The 20,059-nt window shown below is 45.0% G+C and overlaps 1 protein-coding gene across 2 annotated transcripts in view; it reads right to left on the minus strand.

Annotated features, from left to right (window-relative positions):
- LOC139382584 (CMP-N-acetylneuraminate-beta-galactosamide-alpha-2,3-sialyltransferase 4-like) overlaps positions 1 to 20,059 on the minus strand; it is a 111,631-nt gene that overhangs the window by 43,039 nt on the left and 48,533 nt on the right. For both annotated transcript variants that reach the window (XM_071126704.1, XM_071126705.1), the window contains exon 2: positions 4,280 to 4,328. The gene's annotated coding sequence lies outside the window, so the exon portion shown is untranslated. The remainder of the gene's footprint in view (positions 1 to 4,279; positions 4,329 to 20,059) is intronic.

The raw sequence follows: 20,059 nt of genomic DNA on the forward strand, positions 1-20,059 counted from the left end.
CCTTGACTAAGTTACCTTCTGCCAAGGAAACGGCTGAGTTGGTAATTAACAATGTGTTCCAAGTCTTCGGCATTCCTCAAGATATGGTTTCCGACAGAGGTCCCCAGTTCGCCTCAAGGTTTTGGAAGGCCTTCTGCCAACTGTTGCAGGAATTCAATTGCTCTATGTTTTAATACCCAATTAAAATTTAACACTGTCAATTCAGAAGGATTTGTAAGACCCTTACTTTATAATAATGGACAGAGCCCAGTCTTAAAGTCAAACAGCAGAGTTTATTCACGAGAGTACTGAACACGATACAGTTTACCACAGGTTATAAACTGAAAATGACGTCATTCGTTTTTGAACTGTCCCGTCTCTTCTCCCACCCTGGTACAAAGGCAGTATCTCAAGCCTTCCCACATCGTCTCCCTACCAATTTAATATAATTTATTATTTATAATTAGTTTATTTATTAAGTCTTCTTGTGTAGATAAGCATTCTAGCCAGTCTGAAGATATAGTTCATTCATTTCTACCAAGGAACAGACAGTCATTGTTCTAATTCTTGATTATATTTACACACATTATATTCAGTACTAGGATTAAGAAAGAAAGTTCATACATATACAGTAACATAATAGTATTCTGATTAGTACATATACAGTAACATAATAGTATTCTGATTAGTCAGTCCTGATTGAAATGTATACATAATTAGTCATTATTGATAAACATTTATTTAACACCAACTCATAGGGGCCACTGCCAGTCTATCTTCAGGGTACCACCCGGAGTCCAACGGCCAAACCGAGTGGATGAATCAAGAGCTGGAAACCGCCCTCAGATGTATGGCCTCCAACAACCGGTCCACATGGTCGTCCTTCATTATTTGGGACGAGTACGCGCACCCTACCTTGCGCTCCTCCTCCACTGGTATGTCCCCGCATGAGAGTCAGTTTGGCTATGCTCATCCATTGTTCCCGGACCAGGAGGGAGAAGTTGGAGTGCCCTCATCCTTCAAGTTCATCAGACACTGTCGGCTTGCGTGGAGGAAGACCCGTCTTAATCTTCTGCGTGCCTCACAGCGGTACCAACGACAAGCAAACAGACATCGCCGTCCCGGGCCTACCTTGCGCCCCGGCCAGAGAGACTGGCTCTCCACAAAAAACGTACCGCTACGGGTGGAGTCTCGCAAGATGTCCCAGAAATACATCGGCCCCTTTAAGGTTGCCAGGAGAGTGAACCCAGTTACATATCGCCTGCACTTACCCAGATCCCTTAAGATTAATCCCACATTTCACATTTCCTTATTAAAACCTGTTGTTTTTTCTCCCCTTGTCCCGGCAGGCAGACCTCCCCCTCCGCCCTGTGTCATCGGAGGCCAGCCGGCTTATACCGTCCATCGGATACTGGATTCCAGCCGGGTGCAGAGGTCCTGGCAGTATCTGGTGGACTGGGAAGGCTACGGTCCCGAGGAGCGCTCCTGGGTTCCTGCCAAAGACATACTGGACCCTGACCTCATTCGACAGTTCAGGGCCCTCCACCCCGAGAAAGCTGGTAGGAATGTCAGGAGCCGTTCCTAGGGGGGGATTCTGTCAGGATTTGGTCAGGATTGTTCCGGTTTTGGCCACTAAATGCCCCCATTGTGCTTTTTTGACCCTTTTGTTTTCCCTTGTTTCCAGTTATTATTTGCACCTGTGCCTCGTTTCCCTTGAATGTATTTAAACCCTTAGTTTTCCTCAGTTCTTTGCTCTGTGTTTGAATGTTAGCACCCAGCCCCAGCGATGCTGTGAACATTTGTTACTCCAGTTGGACTCTCTTGTGGTACTCTGTTTTTGTTCTCGTTTATTTATTTTTGATTATCTTTTGAGGCTTTTTCCCTGCTGTACCTAGCATCTTGTGGATTTACCTTTTGACTTAGAGGATTACCTTTTTCTCTTGGAATTACTTTTGACGTTGTGGATATATATTTTTGCCTGAAGAACCTTCCTTTTTACTTTATTAAAACACAGTCTCAAGAACTGCTGTGTCTGCCTCATCTTCTGGGTTCTGCCGACTATTAGTGGCTCAGTTTGCTAAGTGACTCTTTCTCACACTGGAGACCTGAGTTTGTAACCGGGTCCTGACAAGACCTCTTCACTTTTTCCATATTTTGTTGCATTACAGCCTTATTCTAAAAAGGATTAAATAGTTTTTTCCCTCATCAATCTACCCCATAATGACAAAGCAAAAACAGGTTTTTAGAAATAGAAACTGAAATATTTGTATTATTTATTTAACCTTTATTTAACCAGGAATGGCTCATTGAGATTTAAAATCTCTTTTTCAAGAGTGTCCTGGCCAAGATAGGCAGCATCAAGTCATTACAAAAATTACAAACAACATGAAAAACTACAAGTAATCTAGTAAAAACCATAGAATTCACGAGTATAACAAAATCAAAAACAGCAAATTAAAGACGATGGCGCAGAGTACATAAAAGCCCTTTTACCAAATTCAGTTCGGACATTTGGAACAGTTGGCAGTCCAGCAAACGAAGAGATTACCCATCACATTTCTGAACAATAAAAATGCCAAAATAAAAATCTAGTAAACCCAAAATGGCTTTGTAAATAAAAGTATACCAGTGACTGAGCCTACGAGTGACTAGAGAAGGCCAGGTTTTGCAGTTTAAAATAAATCTCAAAGTGCCATGGTAAAGGGTGTCAATTGATCTCAAACAATGAGCGGAAGCATTCATATATAACATATCCCTATAGTCTAGTAAAGGCATAAATGTAGCCGATACTAGCCTCCTTCGGGCTTCAAAAGAAAAACAGGCCTTTATTCCTAAAATAAAATCACAATTTCAGCTTCAATTTTTTTGTAAGTTGTTGAATATGCAATTTAAAAGAGAGGTCATCATCAATTAAAATTCCAAGATATTTATATGAGGTTACAAACTCAATCTCCTTGCCCTGACAGGTAGTAATAGGTGAAAAGTTCAGAGGTCTATTTCTTGCTTTAGAAAACACCATTAGTTTAGTCAGTATTGAGGATAAGCTTCAATTGACACAAGGTATGTTGAACAGTATAAAAAGCAGTTTGCAAGTTCTGGAAAGCTTTTGTAAGAGACAAGGCACAACAGTAATTAACAGTATCTTCAGCATAAAAATTAAGTTGTGCATTTTGGACATTTTTGTCTAAATAATTTATATAAATAGTGAAAAAGAGAGGCAAAGAGAGGCATATTACATTCAAATATGTATTCAGACCCTTTACTCAGTACTGTGTTGAAACACCTTTAGCAGTGACTACAGCATCGAGTATTATTTGGTTTGACGATACAAGCATGGCACACCTGTATTTGGGGAGTTTCTCCCATTCTTCTCTGCAGATCCTCTCAAGCTGTCAGGTCGGATGGGGAGCGTTGCTGCAGAACTATTTTCAGGTCTCCCCAGAGATGTTTGATCGGGTTCATGTCTGGGCTCTGGCTGGGCCACTCCAGGACATTCAGAGACTTGTCCTGAAGCCAATCCTGTGTTGTCTTGGCTGTGTGCTTAGGGTCATTGTTCTCTTGGAAGGTGAACCTTTGCCCCAGTCTGAGATCCTGAGCACTCTGGAGCAGGTTTTCATCAAAGATATCTCTGTATTTTGCTCTGTTCATCTTTGCCTCGATTCTGACTAGTCTCCCAGTCCCTGCCACTGAAAAACATCCCCACAGCATGATGTTGCCAGGTTTCCTCTAGACGTGACACTTGGCATTCAGGCCAAAGAGTTCAATCTGGGTTTCATCAGACCAGAAAATCATGTTTCTCATGGTCTGAGAGTCTTTAGGTGCCTTTTGGCAAACTCCAAGCGGCCTGTCATATGCCTCTACTAGCCGCCAATGTTTATGCGCCCTGTATTTGGCGTGACCGTTTTGTGCCAGAGAAATAAATCTGCAAATCACTGAACCCTCTGCTCCCGACTCCTACGCACCACTCCTAGTAACCCGTGACAAGTGGACTCTAATCAAGTTGTAGAAACATCAAGGATGATCAATGGAAACAGGTTGCACCTTTACTTATGTAAATAAGGTATCTGTTTTTTATTTGTCATACATTTGCAAACATTTCTAAAAACGTGTTTTCGCTCATTATTAGGTATTGTGTGTAGATTGCTAAAGATGTATTTATGTTTAATCCATTTTAGAATAAGTCTGTAACGTAATAAAATGTGGGAAAAGTCAGGGGTCTGAATACTTTCTCGAAGGCACTGTATATTACTAAGCAGTCTTATAAGCAATCAAAGCTCTGTCGATAACCTAAATCCCATACCTTTCTCCATGTCCTTTAAAGGGTGGATATGTTGACTCTGGGTTCCTCCCTGTAAAACAAAGGAGATGATTAAGACAATGGAGAACAATATAAAGTGGTAACTGATGTGGTGATCAAATGTATGACTATAAGAAGATAATATCCTTAATAGTGGTTTATACAATGAAGACAACCAGTATTAGAAACTGTCAAACTGAGTGCATGACTGGTGGAAACCAGTAAGAAAGGACGCTTGCTTTATCTCCATGCTAAGAACATTATCATTCCTCAACTTTAAGTGCAGAATGCCGTGATCTCATCATTTAACCTACTATCATTAATTTGTATTTCTAAACAGGATTCTGACTCACAAATCATGAATAGGCAAACTGAACATCAAACCATAGCCAAATTGAATAATTTCCCAAGTGGTTTAAAATGAACCCCAATTGACTTTTAATTCCAATGCTAACTCTTCCACCCTTGAGTCAAGCATTGTGTGACGACCCTCCCACTCTGTCTGCCGTATTCTGTCTTTGTTCTTGTTTCCTTATTAGGATGCCGGTGGGCGGAGTTGGGAGGGTCGTCAGCTACAGGTGTGTCCCAGGATAAATAGACCTCTTCCAAATTCATGGAAGAGTCTCTCTCCATGCAGACACTTTGATAGTTTTTTTTTGTTGTGTTTCTTGGTGGGTTTTGGTTGTTTGCTTTAGCACCTTTCAAAACCCTGCATTATTACATTCATGCATGCAAAACACTAATTTACACTACTGATTACTGATTACACACACCATTGTATATTTTCCTTAGTTGCTTTAGTTAATAAATATATATTTTGTTACTCCTTATCTCCACGTTGTCTCCCTATGTTACGGGCTTTGAGCCGGTTCGTGACAATTGTGTGAAGAACTTTTAGCACTGTCTTTCAGTTGTAACCAAAATGCCAACATCAGGAGGGTATAAACGCTCCTTCCCTAACCAACGGTGCCATATGCTACCTGACAACTCTTGCCTCTATGAGCCTCAGTGCTCTTTTCCATGACGCAGTGTGTGAGAGGACTTCTTTGAGGGAGCTCTAACCAGCTCCACATGCCTGCTCTGAGCAGGAGGCACAGGTCCTCAGAGGCAACACAATGACTGTCTGTGTGGCATGTGGGGAGCAGCCTGGGAGAAGAGAGGGCCAAGTGCTGGGTAGGATACAGTGTTGGCTGGCAGAGGCCCAAGTCCTCAGGACCATTAGCGTACGTAGAGGGGATCCGATCTAGGTCTGTCTGAGGCACCACACAGCTACAGCTGATTTTTTTACGACTTCACTGTAAGTGCTCCTCTACCTGTGGATGGGAGCTAGGCTGTTTGGCCAGGCTGTTTGGCCAGGCTGTTTGGCCAGGCTGTTTGCCCAGGCTGTTTGGCCAGGCTGTTTGGCCAGGCTGTTTGGCCAGGCTGTTTGGCCAGGCTGTTTGCCCAGGCTGTTTGGCCAGGCTGAGGCGCAAACAGCAGAGATAAAGATGGCAATAGTCTCCCTATAAGGAGTCATACAACCTGAAATGATAGATTAATACTATTGGATTTGAGATTACGTCTTTAACTGAGAAATTCCTTTCATGGGAAAAATAACTGCAACATTTTGAGATGAGCATTATACTGTAAGTCTACTTAAGTTTCAATGTCACATGCAAAAGTACAGTGAAAACAATGCAGTAATCAATAACAATGTAATACTAAAAATAACAAGGTAGAACAAAAACACAACATAAAAATAAGAAAAACACAATAAAGTAAGTAAGCAAGCATACTATACACAGGGTCAGTCAGTTCCAGGTCCATATTAACAATGTGCAGGGATACTGGGTCGATAGAGGTAGATATGTATAGAGGTAAAGTGACAGGGATAGTGGAGTAACAGAGGTAGATATGTATAGAGGTAAAGTGACAGGGATAGTGGAGTAACAGAGGTAGATATGTATATACATATAAGGTGACAGGGATACTGGGTTGATAGAGGTAGATATGTAGAGGTAAAGTGACTAGGCATGAGGATACAGTGCCTTGCGAAAGTATTCGGCCCCCTTGAACTTTGAAACCTTTTGCCACATTTCAGGCTTCAAACATAAAGATATAAAACTGTATTTTTTTGTGAAGAATCAACAACAAGTGGGACACAATCATGAAGTGGAACGACATTTATTGGATATTTCAAACTTTTTTAACAAATCAAAAACTGAAAAATTGGGCGTGCAAAATTATTCAGCCCCCTTAAGTTAATACTTTGTAGCGCCACCTTTTGCTGCAATTACAGCTGTAAGTCGCTTGAGGTATGTCTCTATCAGTTTTGCACATCGAGAGACTTAAATTTTTTCCCATTCCTCCTTCGAGCTCAGTGAGGTTGGATGGAGAGCATTTGTGAACAGCAGTTTTCAGTTCTTTCCACAGATTCTCGATTGGATTCAGGTCTGGACTTTGACTTGGCCATTCTAACACCTGGATATGTTTATTTTTGAACCATTCCATTGTAGATTTTGCTTTATGTTTTGGATCATTGTCTTGTTGGAAGACAAATCTCCGTCCCAGTCTCAGGTCTTTTGCAGACTCCATCAGGTTTTCTTCCAGAATGGTCCTGTATTTGGCTCCATCCATCTTCCCATCAATTTTAACCATCTTCCCTGTCCCTGCTGAAGAAAATCAGGCCCAAACCATGATGCTGCCACCACCATGTTTGACAGTGGGGATGGTGTGTTCCGGGTGATGAGCTGTGTTGCTTTTACGCCGAACATAACGTTTTGCATTGTTGCCAAAAAGTTCAATTTTGGTTTCATCTGACCAGAGCACCTTCTTCCACATGTTTGGTGTGTCTCCCAGGTGGCTTGTGGCAAACTTTAAACGACACTTTTTATGGATATCTTTAAGAAATGGCTTTCTTCTTGCCACTCTTCCATAAAGGCCAGATTTGTGCAATATACGACTGATTGTTGTCCTATGGACAGAGTCTCCCACCTCAGCTGTAGATCTCTGCAGTTCATCCAGAGTGATCATGGGCCTCTTGGCTGCATCTCTGATCAGTCTTCTCCTTGTATGAGCTGAAAGTTTAGAGGAACGGCCAGGTCTTGGTAGATTTGCAGTGGTCTGATACTCCTTCCATTTCAATATTATCGCTTGCACAGTGCTCCTTGGGATGTTTAATGCTTGGGAAATCTTTCTGTATCCAAATCCGGCTTTAAACTTCTTCACAACAGTATCTCGGACCTGCCTGGTGTGTTCCTTGTTCTTCATGATGCTCTCTGCGCTTTTAACGGACCTCTGAGACTATCACAGTGCAGGTGCATTTATACGGAGACTTGATTACACACAGGTGGATTGTATTTATCATCATTAGTCATTTAGGTCAACATTGGATCATTCAGAGATCCTCACTGAACTTCTGGAGAGAGTTTGCTGCACTGAAAGTAAAGGGGCTGAATAATTTTGCACACCCAATTTTTCAGTTTTTGATTTGTTAAAAAAGTTTGAAATATCCAATAAATGTCGTTCCACTTCATGATTGTGTCCCACTTGTTGTTGATTCTTCACAAAAAAATATAGTTTTATATCTATATGTTTGAAGCCTGAAATGTGGCAAAAGGTTTCAAAGTTCAAGGGGGCCGAATACTTTCGCAAGGCACTGTATATGATTAACAGAGTAGCAGCAAACTATATGATGATTGTATGAGTGTGTGTGTGTGTGTGTGTGTGTGTGTGTGTGTGTGTGTGTGTGTGTGTGTGTGTGTGTGTGTGTGTAGAGTAGTATAAATGTACAATTTCTGCATATTATGTGTGTGTGCAAATTATGGCGTGAGTGTTTGTATGTGTGTTGGAATATCAGTGTGAGTTAGGGCTGGGCGATATATATCGTGTGACGTTAGAGTATAATATGAAACAATAGATGTTTTTCTATAGTTTATTTCTTTGTGACGCAAATCACACTCTTTACGTCAATATTTGTCGTCAATTGGACGACGCTTTGCGTTCTTCCACACGGCAATTTGCAGCACAAACAAACATGAAAGAGAGTGAACGTGACACAGAGCACGGAGCTCGTACCTCAAAGAGTGGCAACTTCAGTCGCATGGACGTGGTTTGAGTATGAAAAGTCTGACACGGAACAGAAAACCATCCACGCAAAATATGCCGCAGGCCGGTCCCTCCAACAGGCTCAAACACCACTAACCTCTTTTACCACCTATACAAGAATCATGTGAAACAGGCCGGTCCTTCCAACAGGCTCAAACACCACTAACCTCTTTTACCACCTACGCAAGAATCATGTGAAACAGGCCAGTCCCGACAACAGGCTCAAACACCACTAACCTCTTTTACCACCTACACAAGAATCATGTGAAACAGGCCAGTCCAGACAACAGGCTCAAACACCACTAACCAACCACCTACACAAGTATCATGTGAAACAGGTCGGTCCAGACAACAGGCTCAAACACCACTAACCTCTTTTACCACCTACACAAGAATCATGTGAAACAGGCCGGTCCCTCCAACAGGCTCAAACACCACTAACCTCTTTTACCACCTACACAAGAATCATGTGAAACAGGCCAGTCCAGACAACAGGCTCAAACACCACTAACCTCCTTTACCACCTACACAAGAATCATGTGAAACAGGCCGGTCCCGACAACAGGCTCAAACACCACTAACCTCTTTTACCACCTACACAAGAATCATGTGAAACAGGCCGGTCCAGACAACAGGCTCAAACACCACTAACCTCTTTTACCACCTACGCAAGAATCATGTGAAACAGGCCAGTCCCGACAACAGGCTCAAACACCACTAACCTCTTTTACCACCTACACAAGAATCATGTGAAACAGGCCGGTCCAGACAACAGGCTCATACACCACTAACCTCTTTTACCACCTACACAAGAATCATGTGAAACAGGCCGGTCCAGACAACAGGCTCAAACACCACTAACCTCTTTTACCACTTACACAAGAATCATGTGAAACAGGCCGGTCCAGACAACAGGTTCAAACACCACTAACCTCTTTTACCACCTACACAAGAATCATGTGAAACAGGCCGGTCCAGACAACAGGCTCAAACACCACTAACCTCTTTTACCACCTACACAAGAATCATGTGAAACAGGCCGGTCCAGACAACAGGCTCAAACACCACTAACCTCTTTTACCACCTACACAAGAATCATGTGAAACAGGCCAGTCCAGACAACAGGCTCAAACACCACTAACCTCTTTTACCACCTACACAAGAATCATGTGAAACAGGCCGGTCCCGACAACAGGCTCAAACACCACTAACCTCTTTTACCACCTACACAAGAATCATGTAAAACAGGCCGGTCCAGACAACAGGCTCAAACACCACTAACCTCTTTTACCACCTACACAAGAATCATGTGAAACAGGCCGGTCCAGACAACAGGCTCAAACACCACTAACCTCTTTTACCACCTACACAAGAATCATGTGAAATAGGCCGGTCCCAACAACAGGCTCAAACACCACTAACCTCTTTTACCACCTACACAAGAATCATGTGAAACAGGCCGGTCCCTCCAACAGGCTCAAACACCACTAACCTCTTTTACCACCTACACAAGAATCATGTGAAACAGGCCGGTCCAGACAACAGGCTCAAACACCACTAACCTCTTTTACTACCTACACAAGAATCATGTGAAACAGGCCGGTCCCTCCAACAGGCTCAAACACCACTAACCTCTTTTACCACCTACACAAGAATCATGTGAAACAGGCCAGTCCAGACAACAGGCTCAAAACACCACTAACCTCCTTTACCACCTACACAAGTATCATGTGAAACAGGCCGGTCCAGACAACAGGCTCAAACACCACTAACCTCTTTTACCACCTACACAAGAATCATGTGAAACAGGCCGGTCCAGACAACAGGCTCAAACACCACTAACCTCTTTTACCACCTACACAAGAATCATGTGAAACAGGCCGGTCCAGACAACAGGCTCAAACACCACTAACCTCTTTTACCACCTACACAAGAATCATGTGAAACAGGCCAGTCCAGACAACAGGCTCAAACACCACTAACCTCTTTTACCACCTACACAAGAATCATGTGAAACAGGCCGGTCCCGACAACAGGCTCAAACACCACTAACCTCTTTTACCACCTACACAAGAATCATGTAAAACAGGCCGGTCCAGACAACAGGCTCAAACACCACTAACCTCTTTTACCACCTACACAAGAATCATGTGAAACAGGCCGGTCCAGACAACAGGCTCAAACACCACTAACCTCTTTTACCACCTACACAAGAATCATGTGAAATAGGCCGGTCCCAACAACAGGCTCAAACACCACTAACCTCTTTTACCACCTACACAAGAATCATGTGAAACAGGCCGGTCCCTCCAACAGGCTCAAACACCACTAACCTCTTTTACCACCTACACAAGAATCATGTGAAACAGGCCGGTCCAGACAACAGGCTCAAACACCACTAACCTCTTTTACCACCTACACAAGAATCATGTGAAACAGGCCGGTCCCTCCAACAGGCTCAAACACCACTAACCTCTTTTACCACCTACACAAGAATCATGTGAAACAGGCCAGTCCAGACAACAGGCTCAAACACCACTAACCTCCTTTACCACCTACACAAGTATCATGTGAAACAGGCCGGTCCAGACAACAGGCTCAAACACCACTAACCTCTTTTACCACCTACACAAGAATCATGTGAAACAGGCCGGTCCAGACAACAGGCTCAAACACTACTAACCTCTTTTACCACCTACACAAGAATCATGTGAAACAGGCCGGTCCAGACAACAGGCTCAAACACCACTAACCTCTTTTACCACCTACACAAGAATCATGTGAAACAGGCCGGTCCAGACAACAGGCTCAAACACCACTAACCTCTTTTACCACCTACACAAGAATCATGTGAAACAGGCCGGTCCAGACAACAGGCTCAAACACCACTAACCTCTTTTACCACCTACACAAGAATCATGTGAAACAGGCCGGTCCAGACAACAGGCTCAAACACCACTAGCCTCCTTTACCACCTACACAAGAATCATGTGAAACAGGCCGGTCCCGACAACAGGCTCAAACACCACTATCCTCTTTTACCACCTACACAAGAATCATGTGAAACAGGCCGGTCCAGACAACAGGCTCGAACACCACTAACCTCTTTTACCACCTACACAAGAATCATGTGAAACAGGCCGGTCCCGACAACAGGCTCAAACACCACTAACCTCTTTTACCACCTACACAAGAATCATGTGAAACAGGCCGGTACAGACAACAGGCTCAAGCACCACTAACCTCTTTTACCAGCTACACAAGAATCATGTGAAACAGGCCGGTCCAGACAACAAGCTCAAACACCACTAACCTCTTTTACCACCTACACAAGAATCATGTGAAACAGGCCGGTCCAGACAACAGGCTCAAACACCACTAACCTCTTTTACCACCTACACAAGAATCATGTGAAACAGGCCGGTCCCGACAACAGGCTCAAACACCACTAACCTCTTTTACCAGCTACACAAGAATAATGTGAAACAGGCCGGTCCAGACAACAGGCTCAAACACCACTAACCTCTTTTACCACCTACACAAGAATCATGTGAAACAGGCCGGTCCAGACAACAGGCTCAAACACCACTAACCTCTTTTACCACCTACACAAGAATCATGTGAAACAGACCGGTCCCTCCAACAGGCTCAAACACCACTAACCTCTTTTACCACCTACACAAGAATCATGTGAAACAGGCCGGTCCAGACAACAGGCTCAAACACCACTAACCTCTTTTACCACCTACACAAGAATCATGTGAAACAGGCCGGTCCAGACAACAGGCTCAAATACCACTAACCTCTTTTACCACCTACACAAGAATCATGTGAAACAGGCCGGTCCCGACAACAGGCTCAAGCACCACTAACCTCTTTTACCAGCTACACAAGAATCATGTGAAACAGGCCGGTCCAGACAACAGGCTCAAACACCACTAACCTCTTTTACCACCTACACAAGAATCATGTGAAACAGGCCGGTCCAGACAACAGGCTCAAACACCACTAACCTCTTTTACCACCTACACAAGAATCATGTGAAACAGGCCGGTCCCGACAACAGGCTCAAACACCACTAACCTCTTTTACCACCTACACAAGAATCATGTGAAACAGGCCGGTCCAGACAACAGGCTCAAACACCACTAACCTCTTTTACCACCTACACAAGAATCATGTGAAACAGGCCGGTCCAGACAACAGGCTCAAACACCACTAACCTCTTTTACCACCTACACAAGAATCATGTGAAACAGGCCGGTCCCGACAACAGGCTCAAGCACCACTAACCTCTTTTACCAGCTACACAAGAATCATGTGAAACAGGCCGGTCCCGACAACAGGCTCAAACACCACTAACCTCTTTTACCAGCTACACAAGAATCATGTGAAACAGGCCGGTCCAGACAACAGGCTCAAACACCACTAAAATCTTTTACCAGCTACACAAGAATCATGTGAAACAGGCCGGTCCAGACAACAGGTTCAAACACCACTAACCTCTTTTACCACCTACACAAGAATCATGTGAAACAGGCCGGGACCGAAAACAGGCTCAAGCACCACTAACCTCTTTTACCAGCTACACAAGAATCATGTGAAACAGGCCGGTCCAGACAACAAGCTCAAACACCACTAACCTCTTTTACCAGCTACACAAGAATCATGTGAAACAGGCCGGTCCAGACAACAGGCTCAAACACCACTAACCTCTTTTACCACCTACACAAGAATCATGCGAAACAGGCCGGTCCAGACAACAGGCTCAAACACCACTAACCTCTTTTACCACCTACACAAGAATCATGTGAAACAGGCCGGTCCAGACAACAGGCTCAAACACCACTAACCTCTTTTACCACCTACACAAGAATCATGTGAAACAGGCCGGTCCCGACAACAGGCTCAAGCACCACTAACCTCTTTTACCAGCTACACAAGAATCATGTGAAACAGGCCGGTCCAGACAACAGGCTCAAACACCACTAACCTCTTTTACCAGCTACACAAGAATCATGTGAAACAGGCCGGTCCAGACAACAGGCTCAAACACCACTAACCTCTTTTACCACCTACACAAGAATCATGTGAAACAGGCCGGTCCCGACAACAGGCTCAAGCACCACTAACCTCTTTTACCAGCTACACAAGAATCATGTGAAACAGGTCGGTCCCGACAACAGGCTCAAACACCACTAACCTCTTTTACCACCTACACAAGAATCATGTGAAACAGGCCGGTCCAGACAACAGGCTCAAACACCACTAACCTCTTTTACCACCTACACAAGAATCATGTGAAACAGGCCGGTCCAGACAACAGGCTCAAACACCACTAACCTCTTTTACCACCTACACAAGAATCATGTGAAACAGGCCGGTCCCGACAACAGGCTCAAGCACCACTAACCTCTTTTACCAGCTACACAAGAATCATGTGAAACAGGCCGGTCCCGACAACAGGCTCAAACACCACTAACCTCTTTTACCAGCTACACAAGAATCATGTGAAACAGGCCGGTCCAGACAACAGGCTCAAACACCACTAACCTCTTTTACCACCTACACAAGAATCATGTGAAACAGGCCGGTCCAGACAACAGGTTCAAACACCACTAACCTCTTTTACCACCTACACAAGAATCATGTGAAACAGGCCGGGACCGAAAACAGGCTCAAGCACCACTAACCTCTTTTACCACCTACACAAGAATCATGTGAAACAGGCCGGTCCAGACAACAGGCTCAAACACCACTAACCTCTTTTACCAGCTACACAAGAATCATGTGAAACAGGCCGGTCCAGACAACAGGCTCAAACACCACTAACCTCTTTTACCACCTACACAAGAATCATGCGAAACAGGCCGGTCCAGACAACAGGCTCAAACACCACTAACCTCTTTTACCACCTACACAAGAATCATGTGAAACAGGCCGGTCCAGACAACAGGCTCAAACACCACTAACCTCTTTTACCACCTACACAAGAATCATGTGAAACAGGCCGGTCCCGACAACAGGCTCAAGCACCACTAACCTCTTTTACCAGCTACACAAGAATCATGTGAAACAGGCCGGTCCAGACAACAGGCTCAAACACCACTAACCTCTTTTACCAGCTACACAAGAATCATGTGAAACAGGCCGGTCCAGACAACAGGCTCAAACACCACTAACCTCTTTTACCACCTACACAAGAATCATGTGAAACAGGCCGGTCCCGACAACAGGCTCAAGCACCACTAACCTCTTTTACCAGCTACACAAGAATCATGTGAAACAGGTCGGTCCAGACAACAGGCTCAAACACCACTAACCTCTTTTAACACCTACACAAAAATCATGTGAAAAAGGCCGGTCCAGACAACAGGCTCAAACACCACTAACCTCTTTTACCACCTACACAAGAATCATGTGAAACAGGCCGGTCCCTCCAACAGGCTTTAAACACCACTAACCTCTTTTACCACCTACACAAGAATCATGTGAAACAGGCCGGTCCAGACAACAGGCTCAAACACCACTAACCTCTTTTACCACCTACACAAGAATCATGTGAAACAGGCCGGTCCAGACAACAGGCTCAAACACCACTAACCTCTTTTACCACCTACACAAGAATCATGTGAAACAGGCCGGTCCAGACAACAGGCTCAAACACCACTAACCTCTTTTACCACCTACACAAGAATCATGTGAAACAGGCCGGTCCAGACAACAGGCTCAAACACCACTAACCTCTTTTACCACCTACACAAGAATCATGTGAAACAGGCCGGTCCAGACAACAGGCTCAAACACCACTAACCTCTTTTACCCCCTACACAAGAATCATGTGAAACAGGCCGGTCCAGACAACAGGCTCAAACACCACTAACCTCTTTTACCACCTACACAAGAATCATGTGAAACAGGCCGGTCCAGACAACAGGCTCAAACACCACTAACCTCTTTTACCACCTACACAAGAATCATGTGAAACAGGCCGGTCCAGACAACAGGCTCAAACACCACTAACCTCTTTTACCACCTACACAAGAATCATGTGAAACAGGCCGGTCCAGACAACAGGCTCAAACACCACTAACCTCTTTTACCACCTACACAAGAATCATGTGAAACAGACCGGTCCCTCCAACAGGCTCAAACACCACTAACCTCTTTTACCACCTACACAAGAATCATGTGAAACAGGCCGGTCCAGACAACAGGCTCAAACACCACTAACCTCTTTTACCACCTACACAAGAATCATGTGAAACAGGCCGGTCCAGACAACAGGCTCAAATACCACTAACCTCTTTTACCACCTACACAAGAATCATGTGAAACAGGCCGGTCCCGACAACAGGCTCAAGCACCACTAACCTCTTTTACCAGCTACACAAGAATCATGTGAAACAGGCCGGTCCAGACAACAGGCTCAAACACCACTAACCTCTTTTACCACCTACACAAGAATCATGTGAAACAGGCCGGTCCAGACAACAGGCTCAAACACCACTAACCTCTTTTACCACCTACACAAGAATCATGTGAAACAGACCGGTCCCGACAACAGGCTCAAACACCACTAACCTCTTTTACCACCTACACAAGAATCATGTGAAACAGGCCGGTCCAGACAACAGGCTCAAACACCACTAACCTCTTTTACCACCTACACAAGAATCATGTGAAACAGGCCGGTCCAGACAACAGGCTCAAACACCACTAACCTCTTTTACCAGCTACACAAGAATCATGTGAAACAGGCCGGTCCAGACAACAGGCTCAAACACCACTAACCTCTTTTACCACCTACACAAGAATCATGTGAAACAGGCCGGTCCAGACAACAGGCTCAAACACCACTAACCTCTTTTACCACCTACACAAGAATCATGTGAAACAGGCCGGTCCCGACAACAGGCTCAAACACCACTAACCTCTTTTACCAGCTACACAAGAATCATGTGAAACAGGCCGGTCCAGACAACAGGCTCAAACACCACTAACCTCTTTTACCAGCTACACAAGAATCATGTGAAACAGGCCGGTCCAGACAACAGGCTCAAACACCACTAACCTCTTTTACCACCTACACAAGAATCATGTGAAACAGGCCGGTCCCTCCAACAGGCTCAAACACCACTAACCTCTTTTACCACCTACACAAGAATCATGTGAAACAGGCCGGTCCAGACAACAGGCTCAAACACCACTAACCTCTTTTACCACCTACACAAGAATCATGTGAAACAGGCCGGTCCAGACAACAGGCTCAAACACCACTAACCTCTTTTACCACCTACACAAGAATCATGTGAAACAGGCCGGTCCAGACAACAGGCTCAAACACCACTAACCTCTTTTACCAGCTACACAAGAATCATGTGAAACAGGCCGGTCCAGACAACAGGCTCAAACACCACTAACCTCTTTTACCACCTACACAAGAATCATGTGAAACAGGCCGGTCCAGACAACAGGCTCAAACACCACTAACCTCTTTTACCACCTACACAAGAATCATGTGAAACAGGCCGGTCCAGACAACAGGCTCAAACACCACTAACCTCTTTTACCACCTACACAAGAATCATGTGAAACAGGCCGGTCCAGACAACAGGCTCAAACACCACTAACCTCTTTTACCACCTACACAAGAATCATGTGAAACAGGCCGGTCCAGACAACAGGCTCAAACACCACTAACCTCTTTTACCACCTACACAAGAATCATGTGAAACAGGCCGGTCCCTCCAACAGGCTCAAACACCACTAACCTCTTTTACCACCTACACAAGAATCATGTGAAACAGGCCGGTCCAGACAACAGGCTCAAACACCACTAACCTCTTTTACCACCTACACAAGAATCATGTGAAACAGGCCGGTCCAGACAACAGGCTCAAACACCACTAACCTCTTTTACCACCTACACAAGAATCATGTGAAACAGGCCGGTCCCGACAACAGGCTCAAGCACCACTAACCTCTTTTACCAGCTACACAAGAATCATGTGAAACAGGCCGGTCCAGACAACAGGCTCAAACACCACTAACCTCTTTTACCACCTACACAAGAATCATGTGAAACAGGCCGGTCCAGACAACAGGCTCAAACACCACTAACCTCTTTTACCACCTACACAAGAATCATGTGAAACAGGCCGGTCCCGACAACAGGCTCAAACACCACTAACCTCTTTTACCACCTACACAAGAATCATGTGAAACAGGCCGGTCCAGACAACAGGCTCAAACACCACTAACCTCTTTTACCACCTACACAAGAATCATGTGAAACAGGCCGGTCCAGACAACAGGCTCAAGCACCACTAACCTCTTTTACCAGCTACACAAGAATCATGTGAAACAGGCCGGTCCAGACAACAGGCTCAAACACCACTAACCTCTTTTACCACCTACACAAGAATCATGTGAAACAGGCCGGTCCAGACAACAGGCTCAAACACCACTAACCTCTTTTACCACCTACACAAGAATCATGTGAAACAGGCCGGTCCAGACAACAGGCTCAAACACCACTAACCTCTTTTACCACCTACACAAGAATCATGTGAAACAGGCCGGTCCCTCCAACAGGCTCAAACACCACTAACCTCTTTTACCACCTACACAAGAATCATGTGAAACAGGCCGGTCCAGACAACAGGCTCAAACACCACTAACCTCTTTTACCACCTACACAAGAATCATGTGAAACAGGCCGGTCCAGACAACAGGCTCAAACACCACTAACCTCTTACCCCCTACACAAGAATCATGTGAAACAGGCCGGTCCAGACAACAGGCTCAAACACCACTAACCTCTTTTACCACCTACACAAGAATCATGTGAAACAGGCCGGTCCAGACAACAGGCTCAAACACCACTAACCTCTTTTACCAGCTACACAAGAATCATGTGAAACAGGCCGGTCCAGACAACAGGCTCAAACACCACTAACCTCTTTTACCACCTACACAAGAATCATGTGAAACAGGCCGGTCCAGACAACAGGCTCAAACACCACTAACCTCTTTTACCACCTACACAAGAATCATGTGAAACAGGCCGGTCCAGACAACAGGCTCAAACACCACTAACCTCTTTTACCACCTACACAAGAATCATGTGAAACAGGCCGGTCCAGACAACAGGCTCAAACACCACTAACCTCTTTTACCACCTACACAAGAATCATGTGAAACAGGCCGGTCCCGACAACAGGCTCAAACACCACTAACCTCTTTTACCAGCTACACAAGAATCATGTGAAACAGGCCGGTCCAGACAACAGGCTCAAACACCACTAACCTCTTTTACCACCTACACAAGAATCATGTGAAACAGGCCGGTCCCTCCAACAGGCTCAAACACCACTAACCTCTTTTACCACCTACACAAGAATCATGTGAAACAGGCCGGTCCAGACAACAGGCTCAAACACCACTAACCTCTTTTACCACCTACACAAGAATCATGTGAAACAGGCCGGTCCAGACAACAGGCTCAAACACCACTAACCTCTTTTACCACCTACACAAGAATCATGTGAAACAGGCCGGTCCAGACAACAGGCTCAAACACCACTAACCTCTTTTACCACCTACACAAGAATCATGTGAAACAGGCCGGTCCAGACAACAGGCTCAAACACCACTAACCTCTTTTACCACCTACACAAGAATCATGTGAAACAGGCCGGTCCAGACAACAGGCTCAAACACCACTAACCTCTTTTACCACCTACACAAGAATCATGTGAAACAGGCCGGTCCAGACAACAGGCTCAAACACCACTAACCTCTTTTACCACCTACACAAGAATCATGTGAAACAGGCCGGTCCAGACAACAGGCTCAAACACCACTAACCTCTTTTACCACCTACACAAGAATCATGTGAAACAGGCCGGTCCAGACAACAGGCTCAAACACCACTAACCTCTTTTACCACCTACACAAGAATCATGTGAAACAGGCCGGTCCAGACAACAGGCTCAAACACCACTAACCTCTTTTACCACCTACACAAGAATCATGTGAAACAGGCCGGTCCCTCCAACAGGCTCAAACACCACTAACCTCTTTTACCACCTACACAAGAATCATGTGAAACAGGCCGGTCCAGACAACAGGCTCAAACACCACTAACCTCTTTTACCACCTACACAAGAATCATGTGAAACAGGCCGGTCCAGACAACAGGCTCAAACACCACTAACCTCTTTTACCACCTACACAAGAATCATGTGAAACAGGCCGGTCCCGACAACAGGCTCAAACACCACTAACCTCTTTTACCAGCTACACAAGAATCATGTGAAACAGACCGGCCCCGACAACAGGCTCAAACACCACTAACCTCTTTTACCACCTACACAAGAATCATGTGAAACAGGCCGGTCCAGACAACAGGCTCAAACACCACTAACCTCTTTTACCACCTACACAAGAATCATGTGAAACAGGCCGGTCCAGACAACAGGCTCAAACACCACTAACCTCTTTTACCAGCTACACAAGAATCATGTGAAACAGGCCGGGACCGAAAACAGGCTCAAGCACCACTAACCTCTTTTACCAGCTACACAAGAATCATGTGAAACAGGCCGGTCCAGACAACAGGCTCAAACACCACTAACCTCTTTTACCACCTACACAAGAATCATGTGAAACAGGCCGGTCCAGACAACAGGC

The sequence above is a fragment of the Oncorhynchus clarkii genome, chromosome 24 (assembly GCF_045791955.1).
Source record: "Oncorhynchus clarkii lewisi isolate Uvic-CL-2024 chromosome 24, UVic_Ocla_1.0, whole genome shotgun sequence".
Taxonomy (NCBI): domain Eukaryota; kingdom Metazoa; phylum Chordata; class Actinopteri; order Salmoniformes; family Salmonidae; genus Oncorhynchus; species Oncorhynchus clarkii.